The sequence below is a fragment of the Pongo pygmaeus genome, chromosome 4 (genome assembly GCF_028885625.2).
Source record: "Pongo pygmaeus isolate AG05252 chromosome 4, NHGRI_mPonPyg2-v2.0_pri, whole genome shotgun sequence".
Classification (NCBI taxonomy): domain Eukaryota; kingdom Metazoa; phylum Chordata; class Mammalia; order Primates; family Hominidae; genus Pongo; species Pongo pygmaeus.
The window spans coordinates 182636535-182658138 of record NC_072377.2 but is presented as its reverse complement, the minus strand read 5'-3'; the positions used below and the strand labels follow the sequence as shown (position 1 = coordinate 182658138).

Here is a 21604-nt window from a genome sequence, read left to right as displayed (position 1 = left end):
TTGGTCAGGCTGGTCTCAAACTCCCAAACTCTGGTGATCCGCCTGCCTCGGCCTCTCAAAGTGCTAGGATTACAGGCGTGAGCCACCGTGCCTGCCTGTGAAAGCACTTTTAAAAAAAGAGCACGTCTGCTGCCTGGCCACATTCTGTACCTGTTCCCAAACCCCAAAGCCAGTGATGTCAGTGGCTGCGTAGGCATTGAACGTGTGCATGATTCCTGCAGCTTTCCTGTTGAGCCGGACCATGCTCATCAATGCTTTTCGGTACATTAATTCTACATCTTCTTGGATGACCACTAGTTTAATTTTATTTCATTTTTCAGGAATATCCAGCTACTGGTGCACAGCCACTGCCACTTGTGCCCCCAGGGGATCTTGTCAACTCCAGTAGGTCCCCCCAGCACTGTGTTATCTGGCATAATAAATTCACTGGGCTGTAGTTGTAGTGACTCCTCCCAAAACAACCCAGTTTGGCCATGTTACAGACATTCCTGCTTCTTCGGCTGTGGCTTTAAAGGCCTATCAGTCAGCTGGGTGCAGTGTCTCACGCCTATAATCTCAGCACTTTGGGAGGCCAAGGCGGGTGCATCGCCTGAGGTCAGGAGTTTGAGACCAGCCTGGCCAACATGGTGAAATTCCATCTCTACTAAAAATATAGAAAATTAGCTGGGTGTGGTGGTGCATGCCTATAATCCCAGCTACTCGGGAGGCTGAGATAGGAGAATCGCTTGGGCAACAGAGTAAGACTCTGTCTCAAAGAAAAAAAAAAAAAATCCTATCTAATCAAGGACATCACCTTTCCCTGCCAGTCAGTTTGTTACCAATGAAAGAAAATATATTCAAATCAATTTTTAGTTCAGAAAATGTTTATTTTATTCTATCTTTGAATTGTTTTATTGTTCTGCATTTTTTACTTCAAAAATACCTATGTTTTTTTCTGTTTTGTTTCCTTTTTTTTTTTCAAGAAATGTTTTTACTTTCCTTTTTGATTTCTTCACTGACCATTACCATTATTTATATACCATGTACCTGGAGAGTTTCCAATGTTTCTCTTGTTATTGGCTTTTAATTTTATGCCATTTTGGTCTGAGAAGATACTTGCTATGATTTTCATTTTTTAAATGCTTTTTTGAGATTTGTTTTGTGGCCTAAAGTGTGGTCTATCCTGGAGAATGTTATGTGAGCTGATGAGAAGAATGCACATTCTGCAGTTGGTGGGTGAAATGTTCTCTAATTACCTGTGAGGTCCCTTTGTCTTATCTTGGAGTCAGTCTGGTCTTTGTCGTTTTTCTGCCTAGAGGGTGTGTCTGTTGCTGAAAGTGGGTGTTGGAGTCCCCAGCTATTATTGTCTGTCTCTGTCTGTTGCTCGAATAACTCTTACTTTAATAACTGGGGCTCCCGTGTCAGGTGTGTTTACATTGACAACTGTCCTACCTTCTTGCTGAATTGATCCCTTTATCATTTTACCTTTATTTTCTATTTTTGTGCTTTTTTGACTGAAAGCCCATTTTGTGTGACAAGCATAGCTACACATGCCCACTTCTGGTGACACCTTCATTTCTTGATCATCTTCATTGAATCTCACTTCTTCACATTTACCAAAGTGTCTACTTTTGAGCCATGGCACTTCTTTGAATCTTCAGATCTACCATATGCTGATCAAGCCTTCCTTTTTATCTGCACTCTGAGGAATCCCGAACAGGCATTTTTGCAAGAAAGTCTAGGAGGGAAACATAAATCTATATGTCAAAAGAATGAAGACAGAAAAAAATGTGTCCTGGTTAACGAAAGTTTTCATTGTAAAGTGTTACGCACAAGATTACAGAATTTTATGTGCCATAAATGAAGTTGTCTTGATTTGTCTAAAACTATGTTTTGTCTAAAACTACTTTCAAAAATTACATGTTACTCTAATAAATGTATTTTTGAAAATTTGATGACTTCTCATTTCCTAGACCTCTTTCTTTAATTTCAAATTAAATTCTAGCATATTTTGTGTGTGTGACTTTCACATCATAAATTAGTTTATAAATAAACATTTTGAAGGATCTAATGGATTATGTGGTTGTCTAAATGTTAAGAGTATGAAGACCTCAAGCGGGCAGGAGCTGGGCGGGGTAGGATCACGGTGCAGGCAGGACCAGGGTGCAGTGTGCATGGGCTCCAGTAGGAGTGAGGTGCTGGTGGGGCAGGGGCAGGGGTAGGTGTTGTGGGCGAGTCAGAGCAGGGTGTTCCTAGGAGTGGGGTGGGGCACGGGTAGGAGCAGGGTGCTGGTAGGATCAGGGTGTGGGTAATACTGGGGTGCTGGCGGGGCGGGGCACGGGTAGGAGCAGGGTGCTGGTAGGATCAGGGTGTGGGTAATATTGGGGTGCTGGCGGGGCGGGGCACGGGTAGCATGGGGTGCTGGCAGGGCAGGGTGTGGGTACGAGTGGGGTTCAGGCAGGGGCTCGCGCTGAAGTGGTGGGGCATGGGTAGGAGTGGGGTGCGAGTAGGAGCGGGGTACAGGTAAGAGTAGGGTGATTGCTGGGCTAGGCATGTGTAGGATGGGGTGCTGGCAGGGCAAAGCGCTGGCAGGAGCAGAGCACAGGTAGAAGCAGGGTGCTGGCAGGGCAGGGCACGGGTAGGAGTGGAATGCGGGTAAGATTGGGGTTCTGGTGGGGCAAGCGTGGGTAGGATGGGGTGCTGAAGGAGGGGTAGCAGTTGGGTGCTGGCGGGGTGGGGCGCGGGTAGGATGTGGTGCTGCTGGGCAGGGCAGCAGGTAGGAGAAATGTCCAGGTAGGAGCTAGGTGCTGCGGGGCTGGACGCAGGTAGGAGCGGGGTGCGGTAGGAGCAGGATGACAGCCGGGCCAGGCCCAGGAAGGAGCAGAGTGTGGGTAGGAACTGGGTGCTGGTGACCCAGGGCACGGGTAGGCGCGGGGTGCGGGTGGAGCAGGATGCTGAAGGGGCGGGGAGGGGTGCTGGCGGGGAGAAGAGCGGGTAGGCGCGGGGTGCGGGTAGGATCAGGGTGCTGGAGGGGCGTGGGAGGGTGGGACGGAGGGCGGTAGGGGCAGGGTGATTGCGGGGCGGGACGCGGGTAAGATGTGGTGCTGGCAGGGCCGGGTGTGGGTAGAGCAGAGTGTGGGTAGGAGCAGGGTGCTGGCGGGGCGGGGCGGGGCGCGGTTAGGACCGGGCAGTGGGTAGGTGGAAGGTGATGGCAGGGCAGGGCGTTGGTAGGAGCGGGGTGCCGGTAGGAGTAGGGTGCAGAACGCGGGTAGGATGGGAACCTGGTGTTCAAAGGCCACCAGTAGCCTGGGTCTCGGCACCTCTGCAGGCGCAGCCGCTCTTTTCACCCAGTCTGGGGTCCAGATTGACCCTCAAGGTGCTAAAGCTTTAATACCTTCCAGAGAACAATCGATGTGACTTCAAGCTTGTTGTGGTGTGACTTCTTGTTGTGGACAGGGAGAGGCTAAAATGAAATTTGAATTCTATACATAAAGCCCAGAAAGTCAAAGAAGCATTCTTTCTAGAAATAGAAAGAAAACTGAAAAAAAGGCTGATCGCATGTCTGTGGGGATAACAAGGAACCTGTCCAGAGGTGGGTGGCATCGAAGGTTGTTAATAGGAACATGAAGGCCTGGGCCAAGGCCCTACCAGGCATGGGAGCCCCAGGCTAAAAATCACGAAGGCTTTCAGTGCCTCCAGCATTTCTGCAAAGTATCCTCTAGGGACATTTCCAAAGAGCAGGACACATGGGATTCCTAAAGCAGAAAAGCAGCCTCCATCAATGTGAACTTACATGAAGCATTTTTAAATACCAAAAAAATGGAATCCACTCAAAGAAAGTCAGGAATATTCAACAAAAGTAACTGGTGGAAACATTAGTGCCTCAAGAAACAGAAATCTGAAATCAACTACACAATGAGTTCATTTCCAATACAGACCATAAAGTCTTCAACAGGGGAAAAAGCAGATTCATGAAGCAATGCTGAGCATGAAGAAGTATAAATAGCTCGATCAATCTGTAAAATTTTTTTAATAGACTTTTTTTATTTTTTAATTTTATTATTATTATACTTTAAGTTTTAGGTACATGTGCACAACGTGCAGGTTTGTTACATATGTATACATGTGCCATGGTGGTGTGCTGCACACATTAACTCGTCATTTAGCATTAGGTATATCTCCTAATGCTATCCCTCCCCCCTCCCCCCACCCCACAACAGTCCCCGGTGTGTGATGTTCCCCTTCCTGTGTCCATGTGTTCTCATTGTTCAATTCCCACCTATGAGTGAGAACATGCGGTGTTTGGTTTTTTGTCCTTGTGATAGTTTGCTGAGAATGATGGTTTCCAGTTTCATCCATATCCCTACAAAGGACATGAACTCATCACTTTTTATGGCCGCATAGTATTCCATGGTGTATATGTGCCACGTTTTCTTAATCCAGTCTATTGTTGTTGGACATTTAGGTTGGTTCCAAGTCTTTGCTATTGTAAAATTTTTTTAATGTTGCAGTTTCAAAAGCCATTTAGAACTAAAATATTGGTCAAAGGTAATATGGAAGGAAAAGATGAGCATTTAAATGAAGAAAACTGACTGTGTTGTTTGAAAATAGAACAGAGCTCCTGATTCACTTTAGATTTGGGTAAGCAATACGAAATGAGTAGGAATAGAAACACATAATGTCCAAAGTAATGCAAAGGAAGGACAAAGGAAAATATAATCCAAGAGGAGGCAGAAAAGGAAGGAAGAAACGAAAGGAAAAATTTTGGCTAAATTTTTAAGGTATATTCAACTAAAGTAGATGTTAAAGACTGAAAACAAAATGATGGAAATAGATGCACAAGGAAACTCATAAAGAAAATAACAGATGGGCCAGGCTCGGTGGCTCACGCCTATAATCCCAGCACTTTCAGAGGCTCAGGCGGGTGGATCACTTGATGTCAGGAGTTCGAGACCAGCCTGACCAACATGGTGAAACCCCATTTCTAATAAAAATACAAAATTAGCCGGGCGTGGTGGCACACGCCTGTAATCCCAGCTACTTGTGAGGCTGAGGCAGGAGAATCTCTTGAACCCGGGAGGTGGAGGTTGTAGTGAATGAGATTGTACCATTGCACTCCATCCTGGACAACAAGAGGAAACTCCGTCTCAAAAAAAAAAAAAGAAAAAAGAAAAGAAAGATGATGCACAATATTAACACCAGACAAAATTGGCTTTAAGACAAAAGGGATAAAGAGAATTTTTATTTCTTTATTTTATTTTATTTATTTATTTATTTTTTGAGACGGAGTCTCGCTCTGTCGCCCAGGCTGGAGTGAAGTGGCGCGATCTCGGCTCACTGCAAGCTCTGCCTCCCTGCAAGCTCTGCCTCCCGGGTTCACGCCATTCTCCTGCCTCAGTCTCCCGAGTAGCTGGGACTACAGGCGCCCACCACCGCGCCTGGCTAATTTTTGGTATTTTTAGTAGAGATGGGGTTTCACCATGTTAGCCAGGATGGTCTCGATTTCCTGACTTCACGATCCACCCACCTCGGCCTCCCAAAGTGCTGGGATTACAGGCGTGAGCCACTGCGCCCGGCCTATTTCTTTATTTTATTACTTTTAAAGTTTTTTTTAGGGTCAGAGCCTTGTTCTGTCGCCAATGCTGGAGTGCAGCAGCACAATGCTAGCTCACTGCAGCCTGGACCTCCTGGGCCACCACGCCTGGCTGATTTTTCAAACGTTTTTTTAGAGACAGAGTCTCACTGGGTTGCTCAGGCTGGTCTAAAGCTCCTGGCCTCCCTAAGTGCTGGAATTATGTCGCTATGGGTCGCTATGTCTGACCAAGAATTACTTAAAAATGAATCATTCCACACAGAAGGCAAGACAATCCTAAACCTAAACATATGTAAAAATACAGCTGTGTGACACCCACGAAAAAAATGATAGGATATATAATTCTCCTTGTAGAAGAAACTTCAGATCTACAACCATCTCTCAGAAGCTGAAAGGCTAAGCAAACAAAAATATGAGTAATGATTCAGAAGATTTGAACTACAGGGAAATTAAACCCAAGCTAAGTACATGTAAGAGCTCTGCACCTGCTAGAAGAGTCCTGCTAAGCTCACAGGAGACACCGACATCAGCTGAACATCCTAGACTACGGAATCAACCCGTCTGTCTCCATCCCACACTCTGACCATGAAGGGGGACATGGGGGCTGGGGAGAAGCTGCAAAGTAGGACAAAGACTCGTTTACAACTTATCACCTTCATAACCGGACTCCCCACAGTAACAGGGAGAGTGGCAGAGGTAGCCAAATGCTAGCTAGAATGAACTTCACCTTTTAACACCACTGAGGCCCAAATGGCTGCACAAATATTTTCCAGGTCCTAACAGAGAAAGCAATCCAAATTGAAGGTCCTTCATCTAATTATTTTGGTAACGATTTTCTACATATTTCATTTGTCCAAAAGACAGAGCTAGGTGCTGAGGATACCATATTCCCACCCTTAGAGCTTATGCTCCAGAGAAGGATATAGACAAGGAGAGAGACGATCACAATGCCATCTGTACAGGGGGTGTGAGCAGCCATGGTGCTACCTGAACACTGTTTATAAGAAGTCTGGGAATTCCCAGAAGGAGCCAGCCCAGGGAAGCTGCGGGCAAGCATTCCAGGCACAGGCATTCACATTGGTGCACGCAGGACTCTTTTCTTCTGTAAGGCCCTAACAGCTGACTGAGCACAAGAAAGAATTCCGTAACCCAGGCAGGGGGATAAGCCACGTGTGCCTCAGAGCAGAGTGTGCTTTAACCAAGGGTCACACAAGCAAGCTCAGTACTCTTGACAAGAGAGCTGTGGCTGTAAGTTGACGTTCACTTACGATTTGAGGGCCCAGAATTCATGGGCCTGGAGAAGAAATGAAGAAATATATCTTAACAGCTGACAAAGTGAACTAGTAGTTTCTGGGGCAAAAAAGAAAAGGTGAATGAGAAACATCAATACACAGCGTGGTGGGGACAGAGTCAGGCTAATCGCTGAGGTCCCGCAGCTCCACCCCACCCCGACTGTGATGATACAACTCTGGCCACCTCTCCCTTGTCTCTCTCCGTGGGGATCTTCCCTTCTACTCCCCATTGCCGAAGACAGCAGCGCTTCATTCCCAGACTCCTGGGTGTCCCTAAAAAGTCTTCGCAGCCCACCTTTCACCCTCAACCCTTTCCTTCAATCACCTGCTTTTCACCTAAGCTGAGGATCTGAAAGCAGAGGGGAAAAGCCAGGAAAGGGGACGGGGAGGGCATCTTATTTTACCAGGTAAACAAGGCTCACTCAGAGGCACGCGGGAAGACTAAACCCATCCACCAATGCTAGTTTGCAAGTAGCAATCACAAAACCGGGACATTGAAAAACAGGAGCTGCTGAGCCTATTCCCCTCCCCACTCCCTGCCATTCAAATGGTCCTTGTAACCAGGAAAGGAGATGTGGAGTCTGGAGTTACAGCAGCTACAACTGAGCAGGTGAGAGACCCTTGCCATCAGAGTTCATGTTAAAACTGCATTTCCAGCTATTTCAAGATCTTATGTAAGAAAGTCATCAGATAAATTGGTCAAAAAGACTCCCCTTACCAAATGAAGGCATAGCCCCAAGATTAACTTGGTTCTCTCCTTCTCTCTTTTGATAAATGACAGTAACTTATATTCAGTCCCATTTTACAAAATTAACAAGTAGAGCGACCAGGACCTCTGAGCTTTCAGTGATTGTAGTAATAGTGCTACAAACAAATTTGTATAATTTTATAAATAAGTAACAATGAAATATAAATAATGACAGAAAAAAACAAAGCATTCAGATTTCACCATACATTATAAGCACTACAACAAAATGGGGCCTGAGAAGATCCCATGGCAAAGCCGGTGTGAGGGGGAAAGGGGTGGGAGAGCCGGGCCCCGAGAAAGGAGAAATCCAGCACTGACTCCTAGTGCAACTGTTACATCATTGGAGAGCGCCCTAGAAAGCTGCCTTTTCCCCACTGACACTGATCTCAGGACCCCGATGCTGACTTGCAGCCAGGGGTCAGCTGCACTGAGCACATGAAGGCGGGTCTGGGAAGCCGTCCCAACACCGCAGGCAGGAGGAAGCTTCCACTCCTCAGGCAGATACTCCCGTGAGAATAAGGCACAGTCAACGACGCCAGTGACACCAGACCCCTGACTAACAGGTCAATCGGTTCAATGGCAATGAGTCTATGGGACGGCCTGTTTGTAGCTCAGAGCCACAGTTCAAAGCGCTCCAGATGCAGGACTCCCTGCCACTGCCTGAGCCTCAGCAGAGGCCTGCCAACATTTTCTTCCTGCTTCCATCCAGTCCAGGAGAAACAATGAAGATTAGATCAAACTCACCATTATAGGCATTGAATTATTTGATGTTACTGTCATGTCTTCCTTTTTTTCTCTCACAGATCATAAGCCACCGCTTAACCTCAAAGAAAACCATAGAGGCTCTGACTTTCCAGATGTAGAGCCCATCGATTCTAATACTACCAACCCATCTTTGCCCCATCCTCACGCAGTTGCGCTGGAGGGCAGAGAAGGCAGCACCCCGGTAGCATGTGTACCATGTCAGGAAAAGCAACGAGCCCAGCTATGGGAGCACATGACCATCAGCAAGAGAGACGCTGCCTCACGGACGCACCTGAGTGCTGCCTCTCCACCACAGCCACCCAGAGACTCACAAGCTGGAAGCACTCACTCACTCCAGGATTCAACTCTAAACTGGACATTTCCTAGCTGAAATAATCACAAAACTGCAACAACAGAGCAAAAGAGAGGTAAGGAAGACAAAGCTGCAGGCAGCCTGTCACCTGCATAGGTGCTAAGTGTGTTCTAAGCCATCTTCAGGAACCCTTGCACAGAAATATATCGTGGTGTTCTCAGTTTAGGACAAAGCACAAGACTTACAAGAAATTAAGGCCAACCAGTAACTCCTTGAAACAAATGAGCTTTGTGGGGTCATTTGAAAGAATGCAACTAGGAAATAACAACAATAACAACAAAGCAAAAGCATCTCACCCAATGCTGATGTCATTCCTAAGTCTCGTGCTTTCTTTCCAGTTCGTACCAATAGAATGCACAGGAAAAGGTTTCGCTGTGCTTAGCAGGTTCTGACGTGAGGTATCAGAATATGGGTTGCAGATGGAAGAGGTACCCATCCATCCAGAGCCAGTATTTGGTCCCAAATTCCACAGCCACAGAGTTCTGCAAATGCTCTCCCGTGACAGCTGGATAGGGAAGGTCTCCTGAGAAGCTACAGGCTATGGCCCTGCCAGCCTGGCACTGAGGCAAGGCGACACTTCCAGCTGAAGGGAGTGTTCTTAAATACCTCCTGCTGAAGGAAGCTGTGCTGGGAGGGGTCACATCAAGAGTGCAGGCACCGCAACAGGCATGTTCTGTGTCTCAGCTGCAGAGCCATGAATGGTTCTGCTGGGAACAGGTCCTGGCCTCTGAGCTCACTACGTGCAGTTGACGTAGCTTTAGTGATGATTCTTTGATCATCATCTACAGTCTCCTGACAGGACACAAGGAGGTGTGAGCAGCTGACCCCGTCTGACGACTCAGACCTGACTTGCTCAGGAGAGCCAGCCTGATCGGGTCCACTTTCTTGAGGTTTGACGTCCAATCCACCACACTGGGTTCCAACAGATCTCCACTTTTGGAGGAAGGATCTTCACTCGATCTAAGGTTAGGTTTTACATCTTTAGGCTTGCTACTCAGAGAAGTAGTTGCAGTCATTTTTTCATATCAGAGTTGTTTGGGATCATAGATGGTAATGTTCCTTTATGTTCCTTTTCCTATATTCTGAAATGAAACTTTTTCTCTCAATTTTTCCACAGCCTATTCCTCGGATGGGGCTGGGCTGGCTTGAATAATTGTGGTGCTCATCTCATTGGTGGTATCACTCTGAGTGTGACAAAATTTTAAAAATAATCAGATAAACTGAATACAACAAATTCAAGTCATGCTGGTATAAACTCAGGTAATGTAATAAAGGAATCTACACGGGTTATCTTTCTGAATTAGATGTGGTCTACACAAAGGAGTTATTTTGCAACTGGGAAATGCAGGCTATTAGAAAATTTATGTTTGTTGCTTTGTAAAACATATAATATGAGGAAAACAAACAGGAGGTATACACCAGTCATATCTGAAATTTACATAGATAAAGGACCAGAGTCAAGTAAGTTTTTGAAAATGTAAGGGACTTGTGTAAACTTTGTAACGAAAATCTAAATACATTAGTCACGAGGCAGAGTGGGGATTGGAGGCGCAGCTGGCTCGCAGGGCCCCGCCCTTCCTCTGTCCCTGCTGCTGCCTGTGCTTGAAGAGCCAAAGATGTTAACTCTCATGTGGACCCATCCCTTTCCTGTGTCTAAACGCATGTGGCTCTAATAATGCATGACTTATCGCGGTCATTCCACACCAATGGACATTTGGGAGGGCCTAGTACAAGCAGTGGGTAGAGTAATTTCTCCTATGGCCCCTTCTGAGCCTGTTCACAGTAAGGCTGGGCTTGGCAGGCCAGAGAGCACCGTGGCTTCTTCCAGTGATAGAGGAGCCCAGGCCCTGCTGTTGGTGGCACAGCATCTTCACAGGCTAAGGCTCAAAACGCCATGACCCACCGTTCTGCAGACCTAAGACAGGTTGTACTTTCACTGTCGAGATTATGCTGATCAGCAGCCTAACTGCTTCCTTTCATGCTCTTATCCCTTCAGGTTTCATTTATCTTTTTTGTCACTTTTCTTCCATCATTTCTATCACACTTCTTAGCCTTTACTCTAAAATGGGCTGCTGTTTATAAGGACTCATTTACCAGAACATTTCTTTCACTCAGGACAGAATTTTTAAGGTGGACAAGCAAAGCCTGAAGTCCCTTCCAGCCCTGCAATACTATGGGGTCTACACAGAAGTAGAAGAGTGCTCTTCTCGCTCATTGGCTTTGCTTCAACAAATGGTTCGGCCTCTACCGTGATGAAGACCAGCTCACTCAAACCTTGGTTCCTATGAAAGTAACTGAAGAGCTTCCAGAATACAATGATAGTCCCAAAGGGATCTGATGTGGCTGAGTAGGGCAACCGCAGAAACACCATCAGAAACAATGAAAACCATACAACAAATGTGCTCATCCATATGCTTATGACCAGATCTCAAGTCTTCAGTCATCTCATCACATTTTGTTTACTCTTAAAAGATGTGTGACAGGCAAGGTCCATGACCCTTCTGCCCTCTTCATCTTCATAAACCACATTCTGTGTGAGATTCATTTCTAAAAAACAGAATTCCAAAACTATCCATTGACACATGTAACAACTAAAATGATAAGACATTATCACATAATTGTTTTATCTAGATGACTGCCTTAGTTATCAACAGCACTGAAATCTGCCCAAAATTTGTTGGAAAAAGAAAAATCCATTTCCCCAAATGAAAATATCTCTTTTATGGCAGACAAGCCAGCTGTGCTCATGAAAACAAGTCAATAATTGAGAGTGAGAAATAAAGGGAAAGAATGCTAAGACATAGAAAGGCACATTTCCACTAGAACTCTGATGAAAGGTACGATTTCTGAGCAATTCTCCCTATACTAGTATATTCAAAATTTTGTCTGAACTATAAAACACTTAAGTATTTCAACCTCAAAGATTGACACAGTCCACATGAATGAATATACACCCTATCCAAAACATACAAATATCTGTTTCTCTTTTTTTATAGTTACAATGACAGTTTATTATAAAGGATACAAATGAAAAGCCAGGTGAAGAGATACTCAGGGCAGCAAGGTCTGGAGGGGTCCAGGGTACCAAGCTTCTGTGCCCTCTCCAACTGGTCTTATCTGTCTAGCACATCAATAGATTCACCAGCCAGGGAGCTCTCCAAGCCTTGTTGCTGAGAGTTTTTATCTTAGGGTTCATTTTATAGGTGTAATTGCTTAAATCACTGGCCATGTGATTGGGCTCAATTCTAGCCCCCTTCCTCTCCCCAGAGACTGGGAGGGTGAAAATTCCAACCCCCTAATTACATGATTGGTTTTTCTGGCAAACAGCCTTTATCCTGAAGCCATCCAGCCCATCTTCCCGCCCCACATCCATGAGCCATCTTGCTGGCATAAATTCAGGTATGGTCCAAAGGGGTTTGTGTGAGTAATGAAAGACAATCTTATTCAGGAAATTCCTAGGGCTTGTGAAGCTCTGTGTCAGGAACTCGGGAGAAAACCTAAATGTACTTTTAAAGTTTATACCACAAGCTTGGAATTTGGGAGTGGTTAGTACCTATTGGAAGTGGTTGGAATCTATCTAAAAGCCTCAGTCAAAAGTGAGAGGAAGAATATGATTTTAACACCCTATCACAGAGTGAAAGTGCAACAGAACTACTGCAACATAAATGTTAGTTCGGATAGGACAAATACGGCCTTTCAATTTGGGCATGATTAGTTTTCGATGTTCTTGGATTTTTTTCATCAAGTTAGGTGTAAGTGAAAGGACATGACGCAAATCAAAGAACTTGTTGAAAAACTGCATCCCTGATAACTAGCGACATATTTTCCATGTTTGTTATAAACACCCTGTAGGTACTGCCTCCAGTGAACCAATTTAAATAAGATTCCCTGGTATCAAAGCCAAGAGAACAGGGGAATACACTGAGGAGGAGATTTTCCTACTTTGAAAGGTTTCAACTTGGAATCTATGCGCTTGTGTATCTTAAAAGAGGTTAGGTAAGGAATAATTTATCTGTTAATAGGAATACCTGAGTCATCCGCAATTCTGGTGGGGAAAAAGGGAGTGAGCAGAGAACCACTTAATAAAAGTGGAAAAACTGTAATAGTGTTCTCTGAGACACATTTTTACTAAAAATGTGTTTTCTTTTTGTTTGAAAATCAGAATCAAAGGCATATTTCACTACAGTGAAAATAGCTGTTTTTAATCACTGAGTCTCTCAAATGTGACGTTACAAATTTAGATAACATAATACAGTTTCTTCAAAGTAATATAAACCTAATTGTATTCACATGTTTACAGATAAGCAAAAGTGTTTTAGCATCTAGTGACTCATTTAGGTGGAAGGCAGCTGTTCCTTAACTGCATCATTTTAACCTTGATCAAAATGAAAACTTGTGTTTCTTTTATTCTGTTTTTTCAAGCCCACTTACTGTCTTTTTTCAACGGACTCATGATATTCACATGTTCTCTTTTCACAAGTTGGTGACCGAAAGGTATTAGTGAAATTATTTCTATGGTCACTAATAGGCTTCAGAGACACTGTGTCCACATTTTCTTGAAGGGACACTGAAGGAGTCTCAGTGTGTAAACATCCATCCGTGTCCACAACTGTCTCCGCATCTGATGCCACGTGCTTATGCTGGTGAGGAGACTGTGCCTCCTCATACAGGGTCAGTCAGGTCAAAACCACTTTTGTGGGCATTTGCATCATGAAAATTAACAGAGCTGAGTGTCACACTGGTAGCCTGAGGGTCTTCACCGGAACATATTTTCTTGCATTTTCCTTTAAGAGAGAATCAGTAACAGAGCAATAGTAAGTTTTATGTTTCATAGCTCATACTAAAATTTATGGGAAAAATTATACAGTTGATATAAAAGTTGTATTATATGAAGGAACAATATACACTATTGACTGTATTCCAGACTACATGTGAACCAAACATAAGCAGTTGACCAAAACCAAAAGCTATGATGTGGTCATGAAAAATACACACATCAATGGATTCAGATACTGAAAGTGGGCCTCAGGTTTCCATTACATCAGGGGCTCCCAACCCCTGGGCCCCAGACATCAACAGATTCAGATACCAAAGTGGGTCTTGTGTATCCGTTTCATGAGAGAATGATAGAAATGTCAGCTTAACTTTTATCATTACCCATCAATGTCTCTACAAGGGTGGTCAGCCCATTAGTGTGACCAACCTCCTAAAGTTAATACGAGTAACGGCCCCTGGAAACACAGATGCTAGTATCTCTTCGTAGGAGTAAAATAGTGGATACTACAAATGCCCCTGAGGAGTCCAATAAAATTTGTATCAGACACAGCAAATGTAGCCAGTGCCTTAAAATTATGCTCTCCATCACATCTTTCCAAGTGGCACGTCTTAGTCTCTCCTAAAATTATAACTGCTGAAAAGGGGCTCAGATGTCTTCAATACTGTCTGTGGACATTTGGATGTCACCGTGGTCTCAAGGACCAATAAAACCTATTAACAGCAGTCCCTTCTGCTGTAAGATGAGCAAGAAAGGGAACGGCCTGATAAGGCTCAGCTTCCGGAAGTTACAACATTAAAATGCTAAATAAAGCATGCCGACGTAAAGATTGAAATGTGAAAGTATTAGAAGAACATACAGATTAATTAGCTTATAGTCTTCAGTAGATAACATCTAAGTATAATACTCTAATGGTCTGAATTGTGTCCCTTCAAAAAGATACATCCAAGTTCTGAGCCTGGTAACTATCAATTGTCATATTATTATTCTAGAACAAGGTGTTTGCAGATGCAATTTATTTAAGAATCTTCAGATGAGGTCTTCCTGGATTTGGGGTGGATCTTAAGCACAATGACCAATGTCCTTATCACAGAAAAGAAGGAAAATTTTCAGACAGAGACATCAAGGCCAAGTGAACAGGAAGACAAGAATGGAATGATGCTGCTACAAGCCAAGGAATGTCAGGAGCCACCAGAAGCTGAGACAGCCAGGGGGGATTTTCCTCTAGAGCCTTTGGAGGGAGCACCACCCTGCCAATACCTTCATTTCAAACTTTTGGCTTCCAGAAACCTGAGGGAATAAATTTCTGTTGTTTTAGGCCAGCATGACTGTGGTAATTTGTTCTGGCAAGCCTAGGAAACTGACACACACATTAAAGGCTGAAATGCATAAAGATCAATATATTTCCATAACATAGAAACCTTACAAAACTGATAGTTAAGATATGAATACCCCAATAGAAAAAGGACAAAGATGACAAAGAAATACCATGTAAAACTACAGAACTGCTTTTCATATACAACACTTGCAAAGATGAAAAAGAAGCACAATGTGAAAAACCAGCTGTCTCGCCCGCAAAGCAACTTCAAATAATCTTGAATGAAAAATGCAGTTGTAACTTGTAGCTTCCAGTTCTGCACATCAAGAGCTTGGAAGTCACCACTCCATCCCAACAACAAGTAAAAAGATGAACAAACTGACAAGTCAACAGTTCTTCTGAGATCTCAGAGAAGTGAGGTCATAGCACAAACCACCACCTCCAAAGCTGGAGAGACAGATAGATGAATGCAGAGAATTATAACATATGGGAGCATAAATTCCCAAGCAGAGGCCCCCACAATAGCTGCAGCCAGCATAGGAAAGCCAGAAATGCAATCGAGGAACTGCTGCATGCTCAGTGTGGAAAAGTCTGAGGGTTAAAAACTCCAGGCTGGGTGCGGTGGCTCACGCCTGTAATCCCAGCACTTTGGGAGGCCGAGGCGGGCAGATCACGAGGTCAGGAGATCGAGACCATCCTGGCTAACACGGTAAAACCCCGTCTTTACTAAAAAATACAAAAAAAAAAAAACCAAAACAAAACAAAACACTCCAGGGGGCCCAGTCATAGGTGGGCCCCTATGCTTTTGTGAGTTTTATCTCCAGGAACATGACCAGGTTCTCACAGCAAATATTGGAGAAAAATCTCTCTGGACTTCCAGCAGGGAGGGGGAAAGGGTCCACTTTGAAACATGACATTGCGCTTTGTTCTTAATCAGGTCAGGCCTCAGGAAAACTGATCAACCAGAGCCTAACCTGCTGGGCTTTTGGCTGAGCCTAACTAGCCTAGAGGAAGGGAAATACCCACCTCCAGTTCCTTCTAGCCACCCTGTTCAACCTGAGAGGGAGAAAGACTGAGACACACTTGTGAAGTGCACAGTCCAAAGGCACAGGCTCACTTAAAGACTGAGACCACATCCCAGAACTGTGGAATGCTTCCCCTCTCCAACGTCTTACCGCAATATGTTGAAAGCCATTCTTTTTACTTAATATATGGTGTCCAGCTAGCAAGAGAAATTTACAATTTAGAAAAAGATGAAAAACACAGTTACATTAAGCACATTATGCTTAGGAATTAGAAATCTTTTGTTACTATGAGGTACTCAAACTACTGTGGAAGCAGGATAATGTTATTTGAAAGTGAGCATGGATTAATTATTGATGTATATTGCAAATACTAGAGCAACCACTAAAAAAGTGGGAACAAAGAATTATGTCTCATATGCTAAAAAAGAGAAAATGGAATCACATAAAATGCTGACCTAAAACCATGTAAAGCTAAAACCCCTCAAAAATGCATTTAGTTCATCATCTTAGATCCATGAAATATATATATTATATATCTAACCTTAAACATTTAAATTAGTTAGATTTTCCAAACCAAATTCTGATTATTTGTCTATAACATTAGAAATGAAAAGATAACAAGAAGTGACATTAGGAAAGATGGCAAAGTAGAAAGTGCCAGAAATGTGTGTCTCCACCTAGTCAACAACCATAGTGTACTGAAAAAAGACTCTCTGGAGTAACTTTTAGAACTCTGAGGTCTCTTTGAACACTGCCAGCTACCAGGGAAAAAGCTTAGCTGGTAAACTGCAGTTAATGTGGACCAACCTCAGGCTTCAGCATAACAGCGGCTACCCAGCCCCAGGCTCACGGCCAACAAATGTAGAGAAAGTCATCTGTGTTTCTAGGGCAGATGGCTGGAGCCACATTTGGTAATAGAACCTTGCCTCCGCTTTATCAGGGTTCTATGTCCTGACTGCAAATTGCTGCTTCTGACTGCCCGGGATAGGTACACAGAAGCTGCCCATCACTGTTTCAAACCCACTGGCTGAAGCAGCCTTTAGGAGACTTAAAGGAGCTGCATTTCTTGTCTTTTTCTTTTCTTTTTTTTTTTTTTTTTTTTTTTGGTATTCAAAAATCAAACCGCATGTAAAAAAAAGTACTCACCATAACAAGTGGGCTATATCCCAGGAATGACAATGTGGTTCAACATAAGAAGGCCAATAAATGTAATAAATCACATTAATAAAACTACATGATCACCTTAAACAATGCAAAAAAAAGGCATTTGACAAAATCCAACACCTTTTTATAATAGAAACTCTCACAAAACTAGAAATAGAAGGGAAATTCCTCAACATGATAAAGGGTATTTGTTTTAACCCACAGCTAACATCATACTGAATGATAAAGATGGAAAGTTATCCCTATAAGATTAGGAACAAGAAATGATGCCTGCTTAAATTGCTGCTACTGAATAGTGTACTAGAAATCACAGACAGCAATTAGAAGGAAAAGAAATAAAAGGCACGCAAATTGGGAAGAGTTGTAAAAGTATCTCTCTCTGCAGATTACATCATCCTATATGCATAAAATCCCAAAGAATCCACAAGAGAGCTACCGGAGCTAGTAAATAAATTCAATGTTGAAGGGCACAAGATCGATACGCAGAAATCAGGTGTTTCTAAGCACCAATAATAAACAATCTAAAATATAAATTAAGAAAGCGATTCCACTTATAGTAGCGTCTAAAAAAATTAAGTACTTCGGAATAAGTTTAGTCAAGGAAGCAAAAGACATGCTGAAAACTACAAAACACTGTTAAAAGAAGGAAAACCTAAAGAAATGGAAAGGCATTCATATTGTGTGTTTATGAAGGTTTAATCCTTTACAACGTTGAATTTCACAACAACTTCGTGGATATGACAACAAAAGCACAGGTAGCAAAAGAAAACATAGATAATAACACTACATCATAATTAAAAATTTTTGCACATGAAAGACTAAGATGAAGAAAGTGAAAGACAACCAACAGAATGAAATATTTATAAATCATATATCTGTTAAGGAATTAATATCCAGATGATATAAATATGCTTGAGCGAGGTAAAAGGTCTGTTTGCTTTTTATTTAATGTCTTGACATTGGGCCAAAGAACTTTCCACATGAATGATCTAAACTCAAGACATTAAATATTTAAATGTAAGAAAATTATGTGAAAGAAACTTACATACAGAAACATTATTGCAGTAATTTTTTATACTTTTTCTATAGTTTTCAGATGTCAACAGGAATTGTTTCTTTGAAAAAAACTGGTGTCATACAAACACAAAAGACCCCTTATTCCCTTCATAGGACATCTAAAGCGTAACTTACTCTGCTAAGATCTGGAAATACCATTCACATTTTTCTGCCATTTCTTTCTCAATTATCCAAGTACTAGAGGGAAATGGCATGATCTGTGTGCCTTCTACTACCTCCAGTAACTACAGAATTACCTGAAAAATACAGTTAATGGAGCAACGTCCAATCTGAGCAATCTAATAACTGCATCCTTCTCATCAAATCATTCTTTTATGTAAACCTAATACTTGGCATTCATATGACAAACTCCACAATTTGCATAGAGAGAAAATACACAACAGTAAGAGGCAGTAATAAACGTGATAAACTACTACCATATGAGAGAACTCATGTCTAATTCTCGATGTCTGGGTAGAATACAATCATTCATAACACTCAGCCCAAGAAATACAGACTATGGTATTTCTAACAACACCAATTACCCAGGTATTCTTAAAAGTTCTTTTGAAAAGTTTTAGACTTGAGGGAGTGGAGGGGTTAATACATGCTAAATCATACCAAAGAAATAATTTTTTAAAAGTAAAGTCAAACTTAGAATTTAAGAACAAAAGAACTGTTTCATACTTACTAGTCCCAGGTTCTGATTGAAACGTAGAGTTTAAACTGCGGTTTTTATTTGCCTGTTGAAAGAATATCCTGGCTGTATTAATCTTTTAAATTAAAATTAAACATTTTGAAGGGGAAAATGTAGGGAACAGGCAATGTCTGCTTCACTGGATAACGCAGGCAGTCAATGGAGAAGGAATTCAAGAAATTGCCACCGTCACCGTGAGTGTAATCAACGTTTCCCAGAGGCTTCAGCAGTGGCACTGAAACCAGCTCTGAAGGGTTGTCAGGGAACAGGATGTTCACAGGGCTTTCATGTCTCATCCCACAGATGACTGACTCATAACAAAGGGGAAAGGCTACCTTCACAAAGAGATGTCTAGCTGACTCCACCTTAGCCAAAATCACCAAATACAGCATCACACATCATGGGACAGACAGACTCAAACGTCTCCTGGTGTGAGGCAATGAGAAGTACACCACGCTGCCCATGTTTAATCTGAATCCACTCATTGGAAACTGTTTCATCTGTATTCTTGCAAAAATGCTTAATCTCATCTAGTCCAGGCAGGGGAGCAATCAGATGTATCTAGACTGCGAATCACTCTGAAAAACAAAGAGGCTAGATTTTACAAAATGTTTCACACATCATGAAAGAATGACTCCAAATTAAAAGAGAATACAGAAATATGACAACCAAAGGCGAGGTTAATCTCTGATTAAACTGTGGATCGAAAACAATACATATAAAGGACATTTGGGAGATAATCACATACATTTCAATGTGGATGGTACATTAATTTAAATTACTGTATCAAAGTTAGATAATAGAATTGTGATTATGGAGAAAGATGTCCTGATTCACAAGAGATAGATGCTGAAGTATTGGGGTAAAATGTCACGTTCTCTGCAATTTACTTTCAAATGATTCAGGGAAGAAAGTATAAAGACAGAAAAAATGCAAAGGTGGCAAACACTAGCAACTGGTGAATCTGGATGAAGAATATGTAAATCTCCCTTGTGGTAGCCTTTGAATTTTCTGTAGGTTGAGGGAGAGGTAGGAAGAAGAAAGAAAAGGCAGGCATTCCTCATTAATTCATACCTGGAAAAAAATGGAGTCCAAAGAAAACCAGAGGCTTAAATTTCATGTGAACATCCAATGAGAATGATAGTGATTTTCTAATGTCAAATTTTGGAAAAGCCATAAAGACTGGAACATTCCTGACTAGGAGCACTTGCAGGTAATATCCAGTCTTTTTCTGGAGGTTCCAGTCCTTCTAGATCTTCATATGTTTAATGCCGTCACTCATGGAATTGCCAGTTATTCAAAATAAGCCTTTAAATGATCATCATCACACATTTCATCATCAATATCATCATCTATTGATAAAACTTAGGAAAAAATAGGACACACTTTAAAGTGTTGACTATACAATAATTTGTAATAAAAAGGCTGGTAAGACATAAGTGAGTCAATGAACTATATTATTTTGTTTTTATATTTGACATGAGAAAACTTCTCAATTATAACTCATTATGAAAATAATATTTAACCTCTTTGAGAGGACAGCAAAGAAAGATCCTGGCATGTTATCAAAAGTTAGGATGTGGCTGGGCACAGTGGCTCACGCCTGTAATCCCAACACTTTGGGAAGCCGAGTTGGGTGCATCACCTGAGGTCAGGAGTTCAAGACCAACCTGGCCAACATGGTGAAACCCTGTCTCTTCTAAAAATATAAAAACTAGCTGGGTGTGGTGGTGTATGCCTGTAATCCCAGCTACTCAGGAGGCTGAAGTAGGAGAATCGCTTGAACCCAGGAGGCAGAGGTGGCAGTGAGCCGAGATTGCACCATAGCACTCCAGCCTCAATGACAAAGTGAGATTCTGTCTCAAAAAAACAAGAATGTGATAAATGTGGCATCATAAATAAATGGGAGGAGAGCAGCAGGCTCTTCAGAAAATGAGTGCCTATCATAGGAGAAGTAAAAGGAAGAAACGGAAGAACCAAGGAAGAGAGAGGGGGAGGGAGGTTGAGCAGGGGGGAGGGAGGGAAAGCAGGGGGGAGGGAGGGAGAGAAAGAGGACACTGCAGGGGTTCTGGATGTTGTAACACCCAGCTCTGCAAGGTCAAGATAAAACAAGAACTCTCAGTCAGTCATGGTCTTCTAAGCTGGCACTGCCTTTTTAGAGGTTAATTTTGCAATCAACATTAAGTCTCAACAACACTCGTCACCTTGACTTAGCAATTTCACCTCCAAGAATCTGGCATACTAAAACAATCAAAGATCAAATACATGCAGGTCAATAATTCTTCATCCACAATTACACAATCCAACAAAGTCTAAAAAATCTTTTGGCAGCAAAACCTGTCCTCAATGGAGGTGGTGCTACTTACAGTTTCTATTTATCCCACTCAACTCATCAGACTGACCTTCAAAGTCATGCGTAATTTGGCCCCAGCCTACTTTTCTGGGCTTATTTACCAATGCAGCCTCCTACAGGTGCTGTAAACCTGCCACACAAAACCCCTGGCTGTTCCCCAAACACAGCCCACGTTCCTCACAACAGTGCTGTTGCTGAGGCCACTGCTGCTTCCTGACAGCTCCTCCTCCCACATCCAAGGCCTGGCACAGACCCCATCCTCCTTCCAGAAAGCATCAGAGATACCTGCCTCAGTCAGAGTTAATTTTTCACCCCCATGATTCCCAGGCACATTCTGGTACTGCTGGATATAAGTAACTCAACCTGACATTCAGCTCTGTATCTGCTCTTTGCACCTGGCTGAAGTCTCAGAGAGCAGAGGCTAAATACTTCACGGCTCCCTAGATGTCTAAACACAGTGCTATATACTGAGTGGCACCTCTAGGTGA

The 21604-nt window shown here is 42.8% G+C and overlaps 1 long non-coding RNA gene across 1 annotated transcript; it reads right to left on the bottom strand.

Moving 5' to 3' along the window:
- Window positions 1-863: 863 nt before the first annotated feature.
- On the bottom strand, window positions 864-20313 carry LOC134739642 (uncharacterized). The gene is made up of 6 exons (XR_010126497.1): window positions 19838-20313; window positions 19099-19341; window positions 18758-18809; window positions 13161-13513; window positions 9026-9913; window positions 864-1717 (listed from the first exon to the last, which is right to left on the bottom strand). It is a non-coding gene; the product is annotated as an uncharacterized LOC134739642 (long non-coding RNA).
- Window positions 20314-21604: the final 1291 nt, after the last annotated feature.